This window comes from Salmo trutta, chromosome 33 (assembly GCF_901001165.1).
Source record: "Salmo trutta chromosome 33, fSalTru1.1, whole genome shotgun sequence".
NCBI lineage: Eukaryota > Metazoa > Chordata > Actinopteri > Salmoniformes > Salmonidae > Salmo > Salmo trutta.
The window spans coordinates 40847212-40866911 of NC_042989.1; the positions used below are offsets into that span (position 1 = coordinate 40847212).

General features: G+C 45.8%; 1 pseudogene; it reads left to right on the forward strand.

Annotated features, from left to right (window-relative positions):
* The window catches only part of LOC115172171 (thyroid receptor-interacting protein 11-like), a 45840-nt pseudogene that overhangs the window by 12027 nt on the left and 14113 nt on the right, over window positions 1-19700 (forward strand).

The window sequence follows — 19700 nt, forward strand, 5'->3', positions numbered from 1 at the left end:
CTCTGCGTACAATGAACGCAAGAGAAGTGACACAATTTCCCTAGTTTAATATTGCCTGCTAACATGAACTTCTTTTAGCTATATATGCAGGTTAAAAAATATATACTTCTGTGTATTGATTTTAAGAAAGGCATTGATGTTTATGGTTAGGTACAGTCGTGCAACGATTGTGCTTTTTTTCGCAAATGTGCTTTTGTTAAATCATCCCCCGTTTGCCGAAGTAGGCTGTCTTTGTTAGGAAGAAATAGTCTTCACACAGTTCGTAACGAGCCAGGCGGCCCAAACTGCTGCATATACCCTGACTCTGTTGCACAGAACGCAAGAGAAGTGACACAATTTCCCTAGTAAAAATAAATTCATGTTACCAGGCAATATTAACTAAATATGCAGGTTTAAAAATATATACTTGTGTATTGATTTTAAGAAAGGCATTGATGTTTATGGTTAGGTACATTGGTACAACGACAGTGCTTTTTTCGTGAATGCGCTTGTTAAATCACCCATTTGGCGAAGTAGGCTGTGATTCAATGGTAAATTAACAGGCACCGCATCGATTATATGCAACGCAGGACAAGCTAGATAAACTAGTAATATCATCAACCATGTGTAGTTAACTAGTGATTATGTTAAGATTGATTGTTTTTTATAAGATGCGTTTAATGCTAGCTAGCACCTTGGCTCCTTGCTGCACTCGCATAACAGGTGGTCAGCCTGCCACGCAGTCTCCTCGTGGAGTGCAATGTAATCGGCCATGATCGGTGTCCAAAAACGCCGATTACCGATTATGAGAACTTGAAATCGGCCCTAATTAATCGGCCATTCTGATTAATCGATCGACCTCTAACACACACACTGTGGAAGGCGCTAGCGGTACATACACACGGTGTGTGTGTGTGTGTGTGTGTGTGTGAACATTTAATCTGAAGGAAGTGTACGATTAAACCCTTGGTTGCCATGGGATCACGTCTCTATTTAACCAGGTAACTCTGATCTTCATTTCTCCAGGTGAGTGAGAACCTGAGGAACCGAGAGAGCGACAACGAGCCCTTATCCTGGAGATGGATACCAGGAAGCTTAAGGTAGGTGGCTGGGTTCACTTCCTCAAGACATTCCCCTACTGTTGGGCCCTTGAGCAAGGCCCTTAACATCTGCTCGTATCAACTGTGATGTGTGCCGTCTGGGGTGGCGCTGGTGAGAAGGAGCAGAAGACACATTTTCCTTGTTGGCTGAAACCTGGACCATAAAGTTGTGTTGTATTGAAGGATGAAAACGAGGCTGTGGCCCAGCGGAGCAGGGAGAAGGAGTCAGAGTTCAGAGCCCTGCAAGAGACCAACATGCAGGTGTCCCTCCTCATGAGGGAGAAGGAGTTTGAGAGGAGCGCCATGTCGGAGAAGGCTGCCGCCATGGAGAAGATGCTCAAGGACAGAGAACAGGTTATTCATAATTTACAGATCGTATACAAATGAATGACTGTCTGTTCCTCATATTTAGCTTTTAATAATAGATAACATCTAGTGAAGAATGACAGAGAAATGCAGTCAAAGTCAAATAGACTATTAAATAGTTTAAATACATTATTGGTTAAATATTTTCACTAACAGATTATTATATAATGTTTTTCTTTCCTGACCCCTTTACATTGATCTGTTTCCCGGCGCAACGTTCGGAGGTCAGGGGAGCTGAAACAGCTTCTGAATGAGCTGAGGTCCAGGCAGGAGAAAGCTGTGGCCTTCCAGCAGGAGAGAGACCAGGTCACGCTGGCTCTCAAACAGAAACAGATGGAGACCACAGCCGTACAGACTGAGGTAGGATGGCTGGACACACACACACACACACACACACACACACACACACACACACACACACACACACACACACACACACACACACACACACACACACAGAGACTGAGGTAGAATGGCTGGACGCACACACACACAGACTGAGGTAGGATGGCTGGACACACACACACACACACACACACACACAGAGACTGAGGTAGGATGGCTGGACACACACACACACACACACACACACACACAGACTGAGGTAGGATGGCTGGACACACACACAGACTGAGGTAGGATGGCTGGACACACACACACACAGACTGAGGTAGGATGGCTGGACACACACACACACACACACAGACTGAGGTAGGATGGCTGGACACACACACAGACTGAGGTAGGATGGCTGGGGACACACATAGACTGAGGTAGGATGGCTGGACACACACACACACACAGACTGAGGTAGGATGGCTGGGGACACACACACAGACTGAGGTAGGATGGCTGGACACACACACAGACTGAGGTAGGATGGCTGGACACACACACACACACACACACAGACAGAGGTAGGATGGCTGGACACACACACACACACAGACTGAGGTAGGATGGCTGGACACACACACACACACAGACTGAGGTAGGATGGCTGGACACACACACAGACTGAGGTAGGATGGCTGGACCCACACACACACACAGACTGAGGTAGGATGGCTGGACACACACACACACACAGACTGAGGTAGGATGGCTGGACACACACATACTGAGGTAGGATGGCTAGACACACACACACACACACACACAGACTGAGGTAGGATGGCTGGCTAGACACACACAGACTGAGGTAGGATGGCTGGACACACACACCCACAGACTGAGGTAGGATGGCTGGACACACACACACACACACACACACACACACACACACACACACACACACACACACACACACACACACACACAGAGACTGAGGTAGGATGGCTGGACGCACACACACACAGACTGAGGTAGGATGGCTGGACACACACACACACACACACACACACACAGAGACTGAGGTAGGATGGCTGGACACACACACACACACACACACACACACACACACACACACACACACACAGACTGAGGTAGGATGGCTGGACACACACACAGACTGAGGTAGGATGGCTGGACACACACACACACAGACTGAGGTAGGATGGCTGGACACACACACACACACACACAGACTGAGGTAGGATGGCTGGACACACACACAGACTGAGGTAGGATGGCTGGGGACACACATAGACTGAGGTAGGATGGCTGGACACACACACACACACAGACTGAGGTAGGATGGCTGGGGACACACACACAGACTGAGGTAGGATGGCTGGACACACACACAGACTGAGGTAGGATGGCTGGACACACACACACACACACACACACACACAGACAGAGGTAGGATGGCTGGACACACACACACACACAGACTGAGGTAGGATGGCTGGACACACACACACACACAGACTGAGGTAGGATGGCTGGACACACACACAGACTGAGGTAGGATGGCTGGACACACACACACACACAGACTGAGGTAGGATGGCTGGACACACACACACACACAGACTGAGGTAGGATGGCTGGACACACACATACTGAGGTAGGATGGCTAGACACACACACACACACACACACACACACACACAGACTGAGGTAGGATGGCTGGCTAGACACACACAGACTGAGGTAGGATGGCTGGACACACACACCCACAGACTGAGGTAGGATGGCTGGACACACACACACACACACAGACTGAGGTAGTTTGGCTGGACACACACACACACACACACACACACACACACAGACTGAGGTAGGATGGCTGGGGACACACACACAGACTGAGGTAGGATGGCTGGATGCAAACACACACAGACTGAGGTAGGATGGCTGGACGCAAACACACACAGACTGAGGTAGGACGGCTGGACGCAAACACACACAGACTGAGGTAGGACGGCTGGACACACACACACACAGACTGAGGTAGGATGGCTGGACACACACATACTGAGGTAGGATGGCTAGACACACACACACACACACACACAGACTGAGGTAGGATGGCTGGCTAGACACACACAGACTGAGGTAGGATGGCTAGACACACACACACACACACACACACACACACAGACTGAGGTAGGATGGCTGGACACACACACCCACAGACTGAGGTAGGATGGCTGGACACACACACCCACAGACTGAGGTAGGATGGCTGGACACACACACACAGACTGACGTAGGATGGCTGGACACACACACACACACACACACACAGACTGAGGTAGGATGGCTGGACACACACACACACACACAGACTGAGGTAGGATGGCTGGACACACACAGACTGAGGTAGGATGGCTGGACACACACACACACACACACAGACTTTGGTAGGATGGCTGGACACACACACACACACACACACACACACACACACACACACACACACACACACACACACACACACACACACACAGACTTTGGTAGGATGGCTGGACACACACACACACACACACACACAGACTGAGGTAGGATGGCTGGACACACACACACACACAGATTGAGGTAGGATGGCTGGACACACACACACACACAGACTGAGGTAGGATTGCTGGACACACACACACACACAGACTGAGGTAGGATGGCTGGACACACACACACACACAGACTGAGGTAGGATGGCTGGACACACACACACAGACTAAGGTAGGATGGCTGGACACACACGCACGCACGCACGCACGCACACACAGACTTTGGTAGGATGGCTGGACACACACAGACTGAGGTAGAATGGCTGGGGACACACACAGACTGAGGTAGGATGGCTGGACACACACACACAGACTGAGGTAGGATGGCTGGACACACACACACACACACACACACAGACTGAGGTAGGATGGCTGGACACACACACACAGACTGAGGTAGGATGGCTGGGGACACACACAGACTGAGGTAGGATGGCTGGACACACACACACACACACAGACTGAGGTAGGATGGCTGGACACACAGACTGTGGTAGTATGGCTGGACACACACACACACACACAGACTGAGGTAGGATGGTTGGACACACACACACACAGACTGAGGTAGGATGGCTGGACACACACACACACACACACACACACACACACACACACACACACACACACACACACACACACACACACAGACTGAGGTAGGATGGCTGGACGCAGACGTACAGACCATGAATACAAACTAGTCACCTTTCGTCGAAATTCGCCGTTTTGAATCCAAAATAGGTGACCTACGTGATTCGTGTTGATCCGAAGAGAAAATTTTGGCGGAGGGGTTGGATGACTACTGGCTGTAAGCGAACAAGTGATGCGCGTTTGGAGCAAAACTGTCTGTATCCAAGGCTCAGCCAATCGTTCACATAACAACAGAAAGCATCACCCAACTGAAGAGAGAAGAGACAACCAACTTCCTAGTTACAGCATCAACGCCGCGGTCTCAGGAAAGAGCGGGAGAGTGGAAAGGCAGTTTGTCAGTTACAGCAGAGCAGTCCCCCTGAACGGTAACGGAACGGTAACGGGTTAGTGTTAGGGTGGGGGGGTAGGGTAGGGTGGGGTAGGGTAGTTAGGGTAGGGTGGGGTAGGGTAGGTTAGGGTACGGTGGGGTAGGGTAGGGTGGGGTAGGGTAGTTAGGGTAGGGTGGGGTAGGGTGGGGTAGGGTAGGTTAGGGTAGGGTGGGGTAGGGTAGGGGTAGGGTAGGTTAGGGTACGGTGGGGTAGGGTAGGGTGGGGTAGGGTAGTTAGGGTAGGGTGGGGTAGGGTGGGGTAGGGTAGGTTAGGGTAGGGTGGGGTAGGGTACGGTGGGGGAGGGTAGTTAGGGTAGGGTAGGGTAGGTTAGGGTAGGGTGGGGTAGGGTACGGTGGGGTAGGGTAGTTAGGGTAGGGTAGGTTAGTGTTAGGGTGGGGTAGGGTAGTTAGGGTACGGTGGGGTAGGTTAGGGTTAGGGTGGGGGTAGGGGTAGGATGGGGTAGGTTAGGGTTAGGGTGGGGGTAGGGTTAGGTTAGTGTTAGGGTAGGGTGGGGTAGGTTAGGGTTAATTTAGTATATGAATAATAATATTGTTAGTAGACAATCCCCTATTATTGTCAGGCCTTGGACTGCTATGATGTGCTGCTACTGTTTATATTTAGATGCAGGACGGTGGTACAAAAAGGACACAATTGTCAAAATAGAAAATGACTCAAGTAAAAGTCACCCAGTAAAATACTACTTGAGTAAAAGTCTATAAGTATTTGGTTTTTAAATATACTTAAGTATCAAAAGTAAAAGTAAAAACGAAGCATTTGTGTTTTGTGAGTCTGCCAGATCAGAGGCAGTAGGGATGTTCTGTCGATAAGTGTGTGAATTGGACCATTTTCCTGTCAGAAGTGCCAGGCCTTGGTGTCGGGAGATCCACAATACTTTTTGAGGTGATATTTTCTAAGAGCAGCTGGAGCTCCAGCAGTGAAACCGGTACTCAGATCCCAGGTCAACCACTGACTATTGGTAAAGATCTAACACCTATTCCCCCCCCCCCCCTCTCTCTCTCTCTCTCTCTCTCTCTCTCTCTCTCTCTCTCTCTGTGTCTCTGTCTCTCTCTCTCTCTCTCTCTCTCTCTCTCTCTGTCTCTGTCTCTGTCTCTGTCTCTGTCTCTGTCTCTGTCTGTCTCTCTCTGTCTCTCTCTGTCTGTCTCTGTCTCTCTCTCTCTGTCTCTCTCTGTCTCTCTCTCTCTGTCTCTCTCTCTCTGTCTCTCTCTCTCTGTCTCTCTCTCTCTGTCTCTCTCTCTCTGTCTCTCTCTCTCTGTCTCTCTCTCTCTGTCTCTCTAACTCGCTGTGTCTCTGTCTCTCTCTCTCTGACTCTCTCTCTGTCTCTGTCTCTCTCTCTCTCTCTGACTCTCTCTCTGTGTCTCTCTCTCTGACTCTCTCTCTGTCTCTGTGTCTCTCTCTCTGACTCATCCCCCTCTGTCTCTCTCTCTGTCTCTGTCTCTCTCTCTCTGTCTCTCTCTCTGACTCATCCCCCTCTGTCTCTCTCTCTGTTTCTCTGTTTCTCTCTCTCTCTCTTTCTGTCTCTCTGTCTCTCTCTCTCTGTTTCTCTCTCTCTCTCTTTCTGTCTCTCTCTGTGTGTCTCTCTCTCTGTCTCTGTCTCTCAGCTGCAGCATGTGAAGGACAGAGAGCAGCGGTTAAAGTTGGAGCTGGACCGGCTACGTAACCACCTGCTGGAGATAGAGGACACCTACACACGGGAGGCCCTCGCCTCCGAGGACAGGGAGGCGGAGCTACGTAGGAGGGTCACGCTATTGGACGACAGACTGGCTACATCCTTCAGTCAGGTGGAGACCACCAGGTAGGTGTAAAGGACATTGAGTTACTTGCATAGCGATTTTACCTTTTTCTTCCTGATTCAGTTTATACCGAGGCTCGAACTCAGGGCCTCTGCCTCGCAAACACACAGGATTTGTCTCCTGAAGCGTCTTTACCCAAAAGCAAGCTATTCACGCCACCGAAAAGCAAGCTATTCGGCAGTGCAAGTGGAGAGGAGTGAGTGACCGGGGCAGCTGACTGTTCCCTGGCAACCTGGTTCCTAACACACAGGTGTGAAGTAGCCTTCTGCAGTAGGACAATAGACTGGCTGAGGCCAGGGGTTGATATCCTACCTTAGCTGTAAGAAGACACAAAGTTTGTCTCTTATTTCCCAGGGCCAGAAGGAGGGTTCTGAGTGGTACTCATGGGCAACTGTAAGGGTTTCCTACAATATTTATATATTTATTGTCTAATATTGTTCCTCCTTCACGACGTGTAGCCACTAGGCCAACAAAGTAATTCATCTTCTCCTTCATCTTCCTCCTCTCTTCTTCTTTGTTCTCCGTGTAGCCACCAGACGTCTCTCTAGGTGGAGTCTCTCCAGGAGCAGCTGAGTGGAACGGTGAGGCAGAGAGACGAGGCCTTGATCCAGCTCAGAGCAGCACAGGACCAGGTCAACCAGTACGCTGTGTCCATGTCCAACCTCCAGATGGTGCTAGAGCAGTTCCAGCAAGGCAAGACTTATGGCCTCCACTCCTTCTCTCTTCTTCTTGTATCTATCAGTTCCAGCAAGGCAAGACTTCTGGCCTCCACTCCTTCTCTCTTCTTCTTGTATCTATCAGTTCCAGCAAGGCAAGACTTCTGGCCTCCACTCCTTCTCTCTTCTTCTTGTATCTATCAGTTCCAGCAAGGCAAGACTTATGGCCTCCACTCCTTCTCTCTTCTTCTTGTATCTATCAGTTCCAGCAAGGCAAGACTTCTGGCCTCCACTCCTTCTCTCTTCTTCTTGTATCTATCAGTTCCAGCAAGGCAAGACTTCTGGCCTCCACTCCTTCTCTCTTCTTCTTGTATCTATCAGTTCCAGCAAGGCAAGACTTCTGGCCTCCACTCCTTCTCTCTTCTTCTTGTATCTATCAGTTCCAGCAAGGCAAGACTACTGGCCTCCACTCCTTCTCTCCAGCCCCATGTGTTGGAATGAGAGTGAATTATTCTTGTATCTATCAGTTCCAGCAAGGGGGGCTCCTTTCTTTTTACATCATACACCTTATGAACCTCGTGTTTTAATCAACGTTGATTATTCCTAAAGCAGGGCCCTATAAAATCTGCGTTGAGGAGAATTAAACGGAATCACAGAATCCAGACATTAAAACAGAATTCAACAATACCATTTTTTTATTGAACTTAGTAGGGAATCAACTAAATATATTGACCTTTAGTAGGGAATCAACTAAATGTATTGATTGACCTTTGGTGGGGAATCAACTAAATATATTGACCTTTAGTAGGGAATCAACTAAATGTATTGACCTTTGGTAGGGAATCAACTAAATGTATTGACCTTTGGTAGGGAATCAACTAAATGTATTGACCTTTAGAAGGGAATCAACTAAATGTATTGACCTTTGGTAGGGAATCAACTAAATGTATTGACCTTTGGTGGGGAATCAACTAAATGTATTGACCTTTAGTAGGGAATCAACTAAATGTATTGACCTTTGGTAGGGAATCAACTAAATGTATTGACCTTTAGTAGGGAATCAACTAAATGTATTGACCTTTGGTAGGGAATCAACTAAATGTATTGACCTTTGGTAGGGAATCAACTAAATGTATTGACCTTTGGTGGGGAATCAACTAAATGTATTGACCTTTAGTAGGGAATCAACTAAATGTATTGACCTTTAGTAGGGAATCAACTAAATGTATTGACCTTTGGTGGGGAATCAACTAAATGTATTGACCTTTAGTAGGGAATCAACTAAATGTATTGACCTTTGGTAGGGAATCAACTAAATGTATTGACCTTTAGTAGGGAATCAACTAAATGTATTGACCTTTGGTAGGGAATCAACTAAATGTATTGACCTTTGGTAGGGAATCAACTAAATGTATTGACCTTTGGTAGGGAATCAACTAAATGTATTGAGCTGTAGTAGGGAATCCATGAATTTATTGTAAGACATGAACGAAATGCATCAGTGATGCAAATTCTGTAATCACATGAGCGCTGCTTAAACATCTCCAACTAAACAATGATCTCTGGCTGGTGCACAGTTCAATTAAAGGTTAACCTCTCTTGGGTATGTGGGACGTGACCGTCCCACCTGCGGGACACACTATTCAACAGCCAGTGAAATAGCAGGGCGGCAAATTCAAAACAACCAAAATCTCATAATTAAAATTTCTCACACATACAAGTATTATACACCATTTTATAGATAAGACTCTCGTTAATCCAACCACATTGTCCGATTTCAAAAAGACTTTACGGGGCGAAAGCAAAACATTAGATTATGTTAGGACACCACCTAAACAAGAAAAGCCACACAGCCATTTTTCAAGCAAGAAGAGGCGTCACACAAACCAGAAATACAGCTAAAATTAAGCACTAACCTTTGATGATCTTCATCAGATTGCACTCATAGGACTTCATGTTACACAATACATGTATGTTTTGATCGATAAAGTTCAAATTTATATCCAAAAACCCCATTTTACATCGGCCCGTAATGTTCAGAAATGTTTTTCCTTCAAAAACTTCCTGTGAATGAGCACATCAATTTATAGAAATACTCATCATAAACGTTAATAAAATATTAAACTGTTATTCAAAGAATTATAGATAAACATCTCCTTAATGCAACCGCTGTGACAGATTTCAAAAAAGCTTCACGGGGAAAGCACACTTTGCAATAATCTGAGTACGGCGCTCAGAAACATACACCAGGCAATACAGATACCCGCCATTTTAGAGTCATCTAAAATCATAAATAGCATTATAAATATTCACTTACCTTTGATGATATTCATCAGAATGCACTCCCAGGAATCCTAGGTCCACAATAAATGTTGTTTTGTTCGATAAAGTCCATAATTTATGTCCAAATACCTCCTTGTTGTTTGCGCGTTCAGTAAGCTACTCCAAATGTAGGAAGCGCGCCGAAAATTTCACGACGAAAAGTCAAAAGTTCTATTTACGTTCGTAGAAACATGTCAAACGTTGAATAGCATCAATCTTTAGGGCCTTTTTAACATAAAACTTCAATAATATTCCAACCGGACGATTCCAATGTCTTGAAAAATTTTATGGAACACAGCTACCTCTCACGTCAACGCGCGCCAATTAACTCATGTCCTTTCCTGAGTCAACAACTTCCAACTTCCTTTGTTCGCTCTCTGTTCACCATAGAAGCCTCACACAACTTTCTAAAGACTGTTGACATCTAGTGGAAGCCTTAGGAAGTGCAAAATGAACCCTAAGTCACTGTGTGTTAGATAGGCAATCACTTGAAAAAACTACAAGCCTCAGATTTCCCACTTCCTGGTTGGATTTTTCTCAGGGTGTTGCCTGCCATATGAGTTCTGTTATACTCACAGACATCATTCAAACAGTTTTAGAAACTTTAGAGTGTTTTCTATCCAAATCTACTAATAATATGTATATCCTACCTTCTGAGCCTGAGTAGCAGGCAGTTTAATTTGGGCACGCCTTTCATCCGGACGTCAAAATACTGCCCCCTACCCTAGAGAAGTTAACAACACCCCCCTCAAAAATGTATTTGGTTTTTCCCAAACCTCAAAAGAGTTATCCTGGGGCTGTAAGCATTGTTGTGGATTTAGAACATCACATTGTTGTTGTATTTAATATTTAACGAAGTGTGATTTTTGGGAGTGAAAATCTGGAGAGAAAAAAATAATAAAATGTAAACTAAAACGGAATTTTTGGGGAAATTGTTTTATCTGGCAAAAATGTTTAACAGATTTTACATCGACCTACTAAAGGCAACACTAACTCTCATGATAGGAAAGTAACCTGTGCTGAATACAACAGGTGTAGACCTTACAGTGAAATGCTGAATACAACAGGTGTAGTAGACCTCACAATGAAATGCTGAATACAACAGGTGTAGTAGACCTTACAGTGAAATGCTGAATACAAAAGGTGTAGTAGACCTCACAATGAAATGCTGAATACAACAGGTGTAGTAGACCTCACAGTGAAATGCCGAATACAACAGGTGTAGACCTCACAGTGAAATGCTGAATACAACAGGTGTAGTAGACCTTACAATGAAACTCTTACTTACAGGCCCTTAACCAACGATGCAGTTTTAAGAAAATACCCCAAAATTTAAAATGTAAAAAAAAATGAGATAAGAAAGACAAATAAAGAGCAGCATTGAATAACAATAGCGGGGTTAAATACAGGGGGTACCAGTACAGATTCAATGTGTCAATGTGCGGAGGCACCGCTCAGGTCTGTTGTTGTATGGTTGTAGTCATGGCTATCAGCTCAAATAAATCTGACACCAGGCTAATTCTGACCTTCATGTAAACTATTAATAATGTATCCATCTTCTCCTCTGGCATCCTTGTAGAGGAAAAAGTGATGTATTCATCAGAGCTTGATAAGTACAAGACGGAGAAGGATGAGTGGAGAAGAAAAGCAGTTATTCTGGAGGACAGAGCCTCTGCTCTTCAGGTAGGACACTTCCTAGCAACACATTCCATTATATTACATCTACATTTCTCATTTTGGTCATTTAGCAGATGCTCTTATCCAGAGAGATTTACAGCTAGTGAGTTCATACATTTTTCATACTTCATTTTTTTTGCACATATCATATCCAGCGCTTTCTCTTTCTCTCTTTCGTTCTCTCTTTCTCTCTCTCTCTCTCTCTCTCTCTCTCTCTCTCTCTCTCTCTCTCTCTCTCTCTCTCTCTCTCTGTCTCTCTTTCTCTCTGTCTCCCTGTCTCGCTCTCTGTCTCGCTCCCTGTCCCCCTGTCTCTCTATCGCTCTGTCTCTCTATCGCTCTGTCTCTCTATCGCTCTGTCTCTCTATCGCTCTGTCTCTCTATCGCTCTGTCTCTCTATCGCTCTGTCTCTCTATCGCTCTGTCTCTCTATCGCTCTGTCTCTCTATCGCTCTGTCTCTCTATCGCTCTGTCTCTATCGCTCTCTCTCTATCGCTCTCTCTCTATCGCTCTCTCTCTATCGCTCTCTCTCTATCGCTCTCTCTCTATCGCTCTCTCTCTATCGCTCTCTCTCTATCGCTCTCTCTCTGGCTCTCGATTTCTCTCTCTCTCTCTCTCTCTCTCTCTCTCTCTCTCTCTCTCTCTCTCTCTCTCTCTCAGATGAACCTAGATGAGGCTAACGCAGCACTGGACTCAGCCACCAGACTCACTGACCAGCTGGACCTGACGGAAGAGCAGTTAGAGGAGCTTAAGAGACAAGGTCAGGGGGGTGGGGTGGGGGGGTGGGGGGGGTCAAGGCCTCACCGATCCACTCAGCTGCTCCTGGAGAGAGATTTTAAGTGTTATTGTCATGTTCACAAGCACAGTGAAATGCCTTTCTTGCAAGTCTCTTTCCCAAACAATGCAGTATTCAATATCAATAGTATAAAAGTCAGGTTGACTTTATCTAGCTATAAAAGTCAGGTTGACTTTATCTGGCTATAAAAGTCAGGTTGACTTTATCTGGCTATAAAAGTCAGGTTGACTTTATCTGGCTATAAAAGTCAGGTTGACTTTATCTGGCTATAAAAGTCAGGTTGACTTTATCTGGCTATAAAAGTCAGGTTGACTTTATCTGGCTATAAAAGTCAGGTAGACTTTATCTGGCTATAAAAGTCAGGTAGACTTTATCTGGCTATAAAAGTCAGGTAGACTTTATCTGGCTATAAAAGTCAGGTTGACTTTATCTGGCTATAAAAGTCAGGTTGACTTTATCTGGCTATAAAAGTCAGGTTGACTTTATCTGGCTATAAAAGTCAGGTTGACTTTATCTGGCTATAAAAGTCAGGTTGACTTTATCTGGCTATACAAGTCAGGTTGACTTTATCTGGCTATACAAGTCAGGTTGACTTTATCTAGCTATACAAGTCAGGTTGACTTTATCTAGCTATACAAGTCAGGTTGACTTTATCTAGCTATACAAGTCAGGATGAGTATAGGGCTTGTGCCACAGACAAATAGAGTTTTGGCCCTACTGGTCATGTTCCAGGACAATTGTTCCTATCCGTCTCGAAGGACCAGACAATTCTTTTACCACCTCTCTAGGTTTCTTCCTAGCTTCCTCTCTAGGTTTCTTCCTAGCTTCTTCTCTAGGTTTCTTCCTAGCTTCTTCTCTAGGTTTCTTCCTAGCTTCCTCTCTAGCTTCCTCTCTAGGTTTCTGCCTAGCTTCCTCTCTAGGTTTCTACCTAGCTTCCTCTCTAGCTTCCTCTCTAGGTTTCTCTCTAGCTTCCTCTCTAGGTTTCTCCCTAGCTTCCTCTCTAGCTTCCTCTCTAGGTTTCTTCCTAGCTTCCTCTCTAGCTTCCTCTCTAGCTTCCTCTCTAGGTTTCTTCCTAGATTCCTGCCTTTCTAGGGAGTTTTTCCTAGCCACTACTTTTCCTAGCCAATACTGCTTTAGTTCAACTTAATATCAAGTACTGGTGTATACTTTAAGGCAAGGAAATTAGTACTTGGATACAACATCAAAGTACTTCAACAGGAAATAGTTTGTCATAATGCTTCTACATCTGCTTCTACATCTGCATTGCTTGCTGTTTGGGGCTTTAAGCTGGGTTTCTGTATAAGCACTTTGTGACATCTGCTGATGTAAAAATAGGGTTTTATAAATACATTTGATTGATTGTCTTAGGCTCAGATTTGATACAGTGGGCAAGGCTTTGGGATTGGTCCCCGGGTCAGTCTTTATAAAGCTCATAGATCCAAACCCCGGGTCAGTCTTTATAAAGCTCATAGACCCAACCCCGGTCAGTCTTTATAAAGCTCATAGATCCAACCCCGGTCAGTCTTTATAAAGCTCATAGACCCAACCCCGGTCAGTCTTTATAAAGCTCCGGGTCAGTCTTTATAAAGCTCATAAATCCAAACCCCGGGTCAGTCTTTATAAAGCTCCGGGTCAGTCTTTATAAAGCTCATAGACCCAACCCTGGGTCAGTCTTTATAAAGCTCATAGATCCAAACCCGGGTCAGTCTTTATAAAGCTCATAGATCCAAACCCGGGTCAGTCTTTATAAAGCTCATAGATCCAAACCCGGGTCAGTCTTTATAACGCTCATAGATCCAAACCCGGGTCAGTCTTTATAAAGCTCATAGATCCAAACCCGGGTCAGTCTTTATAAAGCTCATAGACCCAACCCCGGGTCAGTCTTTATAAAGCTCATAGATCCAAACCCGGGTCAGTCTTTATAAAGCTCATAGACCCAACCCGGGTCAGTCTTTATAAAGCTCATAGACCCAACCCTGGGTCAGTCTTTATAAAGCTCATAGACCCAACCCTGGGCCAGTCTTTATAAAGCTCATAGATCACTTTCCTTTTCATTCGTAAGGCTGCAGTTTTGATTAATGTTGTATCTGCCTATAATATTATAAAGCTTGCAATTAGAATAAATGACTAGATACAATCTTTACTCTGATAACACATTGTCTCCACTGTGTTATAATGAAACAGTGATTGACTCCACTGTGTTATAATGAAACAGTCATTGACTCCACTGTGTTTGTTTCCACTGTGTTATAATGAAACAGTCATTGACTCCACTGTGTTATAATGAAACAGTCATTGACTCCACTATGTTATAATGAAACAGTCATTGAAACAGTCATTGTCTCCACTGTGTTATAATGAAACAGTCATTGACTCCACTGTGTTATAATGAAACAGTCATTGTCTCCACTGTGTTATAATGAAACAGTCATTGTCTCCACTGTGTTATAATGAAACAGTCATTGTCTCCACTGTGTTATAATGAAACAGTCATTGACTCCACTGTGTTATAATGAAACAGTCATTGGCTCCACTGTGTTATAATGAAACAGTCATTGGCTCCACTGTGTTATAATGAAACAGTCATTGGTTCCACTGTGTTATAATGAAACAGTCATTGTCTCCACTGTGTTATAATGAAACAGTCATTGTCTCCACTGTGTTATAATGAAACAGTCATTGAAACAGTCATTGACTCCACTGTGTTATAATGAAACAGTGATTGACTCCACTGTGTTATAATGAAACAGTCATTGACTCCACTGTGTTTGTTTCCACTGTGTTATAATGAAACAGTCATTGACTCCACTGTGTTATAATGAAACAGTCATTGACTCCACTATGTTATAATGAAACAGTCATTGAAACAGTCATTGTCTCCACTGTGTTATAATGAAACAGTCATTGACTCCACTGTGTTATAATGAAACAGTCATTGTCTCCACTGTGTTATAATGAAACAGTCATTGTCTCCACTGTGTTATAATGAAACAGTCATTGTCTCCACTGTGTTATAATGAAACAGTCATTGTCTCCACTGTGTTATAATGAAACAGTCATTGACTCCACTCTGTTATAATGAAACAGTCATTGGCTCCACTGTGTTATAATGAAACAGTCATTGACTCCACTGTGTTATAATGAAACAGTCATTGTCTCCACTGTGTTATAATGAAACAGTCATTGTCTCCACTGAGTTATAATGAAACAGTCATTGACTCCACTGTGTTATAATGAAACAGTCATTGACTCCACTGTGTTATAATGAAACAGTCATTGACTCCACTGTGTTATAATGAAACAGTCATTGTCTCCCAACCCAACATGTGTCTTTAATGAGCTGATTTCTGTCTGGATCAAACACCTGTCCTCCTCACCTGCTGCTGTAGCTAGAGATGTTCTGGGTGATATGCATTCCTGTTCCATGCCCTGCTGTCTCCTGTCTGTACATTTCATACCTGTTTTCATCGCCAAGTTCCTCTTTGAAAACCGGTCTGCTTTTTTCATTCTTTCTACAGTAGCTGTAACTAGGCTTTACTGAGTCCCAAATGGCACCCTATTCCCTATATAGTGCACTACTTTTGACGAGTCCCCATAGGGAATAGGGCATCATTTGGCATGCTGTCCCAAGTCTTTTGTGCCAGGTTCCCCAGTCTAAGCTCAAGGCCTAGCCAGTGTAGTCTGGTCAAATACTGTGCCCTGTGTAGGAAATTAGGTGCCATTTCATTTGGGATGCAGACAGTGATGGAACTTAAAGTAACTGTCCAGTGTTTCCAGATGTCTGTGAAATATGGTCTACAGGCCTCCCAAGTAGCACAGCGGCCTAAGGCACTGCATCTCAGTGCTTGAGGCATCACAACAGACCCGGGTTTGAGCCCAGGCTGTGTCACAACCGGCCGTGACCGGGAGTCCTATAGGGTGGTGCACAATTGGCTCAGCGGGTTCGGCTCACTTCCTCTTCTGATTCACCAATCAAAAGACTTGATCAGTTCGACTGACTTCCTGGCTAAACAAGCACTGCGATAAGAAGAAGCAGCAGAGGCGTGTTTCGGAGGAAGCAGCAGAGGCTTGTTTCGGAGGAAGCAGTAGAGGCTTGTTTCGGCGGAAGCAGCAGGGGCATGTTTCGGAGGAAGCAGCAGGGGCGTGTTTCGGCGGAAGCAGCAGAGGCGTGTTTCGGAGGAAGCAGCAGGGGCATGTTTCGGAGGAAGCAGCAGAGGCTTGTTTCGGAGGAAGCAGCAGAGGCATGTTTCGGAGGAAGCAGCAGAGGCTTGTTTCGGAGGAAGCAGTAGAGGCTTGTTTCGGCGGAAGCAGCAGGGGCATGTTTCGGCGGAAGCAGCAGGGGCATGTTTCGGAGGAAGCAGCAGAGGCTTGTTTCGGAGGAAGCAGCAGAGGCATGTTTCGGAGGAAGCAGCAGAGGCTTGTTTCGGAGGAAGCAGTAGAGGCTTGTTTCGGCGGAAGCAGCAGGGGCATGTTTCGGAGGAAGCAGCAGGGGCGTGTTTCGGCGGAAGCAGCAGGGGCATGTTTCGGCGGAAGCAGCATAGGCGTGTTTCGGCGGAAGCAGCAGAGGCATGTTTCGGAGGAAGCAGCAGAAGGGTGTTTCGGAGGAAGCAGCAGAAGGGTGTTTCGGAGGAAGCAGCAGAAGGGTGTTTCGGAGGAAGCAGCAGAAGGGTGTTTCGGAGGAAGCAGCAGAAGGGTGTTTCGGAGGAAGCAGCAGAGGCATGTTTCGGAGGAAGCAGCGGGGCATGTTTCGGAGGAAGCAGCAGAGGCATGTTTCGGAGGAAGCAGCAGAGGCATGTTTCGGAGGAAGCATGTCTCGATGTTCAACTCTCCCAAGCTCGCTGGGAGTCGCTGCGATGAGACAAGGCCTTAACTTCGGATTGGATACCACGACATTGGGAGAAAAAAGGAATCAATTCCTGACGAAACGAAGAAAAGGATTTGATGATTAGTTGACAACTAGAATCATGTCTGTCTGAATTATTCAAATACATGGGATGGCTGTGGGTCCCCGAGGAGAGGTCTGAAAACCCCTGGTCTGGAGTCCAACTACGTTACCCAGTAGACATCTGGCAATTCCATTCCAGAATGTTCTACAGGAACCATTTCACATGTTGTTATCAGCCAACCGCTCAAATAACACAAATGGAGTAAATCACATTATTATAGTAACTGTGCTAACACTACAGGAATCAATCCCCCCAGGAATAGAGGTTCCCACATTCAGTCTGCATTCTCAGACACACACACACACACACACACACACACACACACACTGTAAGCTGCAGTGGTCTACTGATTTCGCTATCAGCTGTAGACAGGGTTATTACATCATAATGCATTCTCACACACCTACACCACCTCTGGTCTGTTTTTCATTCACTACAGGAATCCACATGTGGACTGGTTAGAGGCTGAACTGGTTAAAGGCTGTGGACTGGTTAGAGGCTGAACTGGTTAAAGGCTGAACTGGTTAGAGGCTGAACTGGTTAGAGGCTGAACTGGTTAGAGGCTGAACTGGTTAGAGGCTGTGAACTGGTTAGAGGCTGTGGACTGGTTAGAGGCTGAACTGGTTAGAGGCTGTGAACTGGTTAGAGGCTGAACTGGTTAGAGGCTGTGGACTGGTTAAAGGCTGTGAACTGGTTAAAGGCTGTGGGCTGGTTAAAGACTGAACTGGTTAGAGGCTGTGAACTGGTTAGAGGCTGAACTGGTTAGAGGCTGTGGACTGGTTAGAGGCTGAACTGGTTAGAGGCTGAACTGGTTAGAGGCTGAACTGGTTAGAGGCTGTGGGCTGGTTAGAGGCTGAACTGGTTAAAGGCTGTGAACTGGTTAGAGGCTGAACTGGTTAGAGGCTGTGAACTGGTTAGAGACTGTGAACTGGTTAAAGGCTGAACTGGTTAGAGGCTGTGGGCTGGTTAAAGACTGTGGGCTGGTTAAAGGCTGTGAACTGGTTAAAGGCTGAACTGGTTAAAGACTGTGAACTGGTTAAAGGCTGTGGGCTGGTTAAAGGCTGTGAACTGGTTAGAGGCTGTGAACTGGTTAAAGAATGAACTGGTTAGAGGCTGTGAACTGGTTAGAGGCTGTGGGCTGGTTAAAGGCTGTGAACTGGTTAAAGGCTGTGGGCTGGTTAAAGGCTGTGGACTGGTTAAAGGCTGTGAGCTGGTTAAAGGCTGTGAACTGGTTAAAGACTGTGAACTGGTTAAAGGCTGTGGGCTGGTTAAAGGCTGTGAGCTGGTTAAAGGCTGTGAACTGGTTAAAGGCTGAACTGGTTAAAGGCTGAACTGGTTAGAGGCTGTGAACTGGTTAAAGGCTGTGGACTGGTTAAAGGCTGTGGGCTGGTTAAAGGCTGTGAACTGGTTAAAGGCTGTGAACTGGTTAGAGGCTGTGAACTGGTTAAAGGCTGTGGGCTGGTTAAAGACTGTGGACTGGTTAAAGGCTGTGAACTGGTTAAAGGCTGTGAACTGGTTAGAGGCTGTGAACTGGTTAAAGGCTGTGAGCTGGTTAAAGGCTGTGAACTGGTTAAAGGCTGTGAACTGGTTAAAGGCTGTGGGCTGGTTAGAGGCTGTGGGCTGGTTAAAGGCTGTGAACTGGTTAAAGGCTGTGGGCTGGTTAGAGGCTGTGAACTGGTTAAAGGCTGTGAACTGGTTAAAGGCTGAACTGGTTAGAGGCTGTGAACTGGTTAAAGGCTGAACTGGTTAAAGGCTGTGAACTGGTTAAAGGCTGTGAACTGGTTAAAGGATGTGGGCTGGTTAAAGGCTGTGGGCTGGTTAAAGGCTGTGAACTGGTTAGAGGCTGTGAACTGGTTAGAGGCTGTGAACTGGTTAAAGGCTGTGAACTGGTTAAAGGCTGAACTGGTTAGAGGCTGTGAACTGGTTAGAGGCTGTGAACTGGTTAGAGGCTGTGAACTGGTTAGAGGCTGTGGGCTGGTTAAAGGCTGTGAACTGGTTAAAGGCTGAACTGGTTAAAGGCTGTGAACTGGTTAAAGGCTGTGAACTGGTTAAAGGCTGTGAACTGGTTAAAGGCT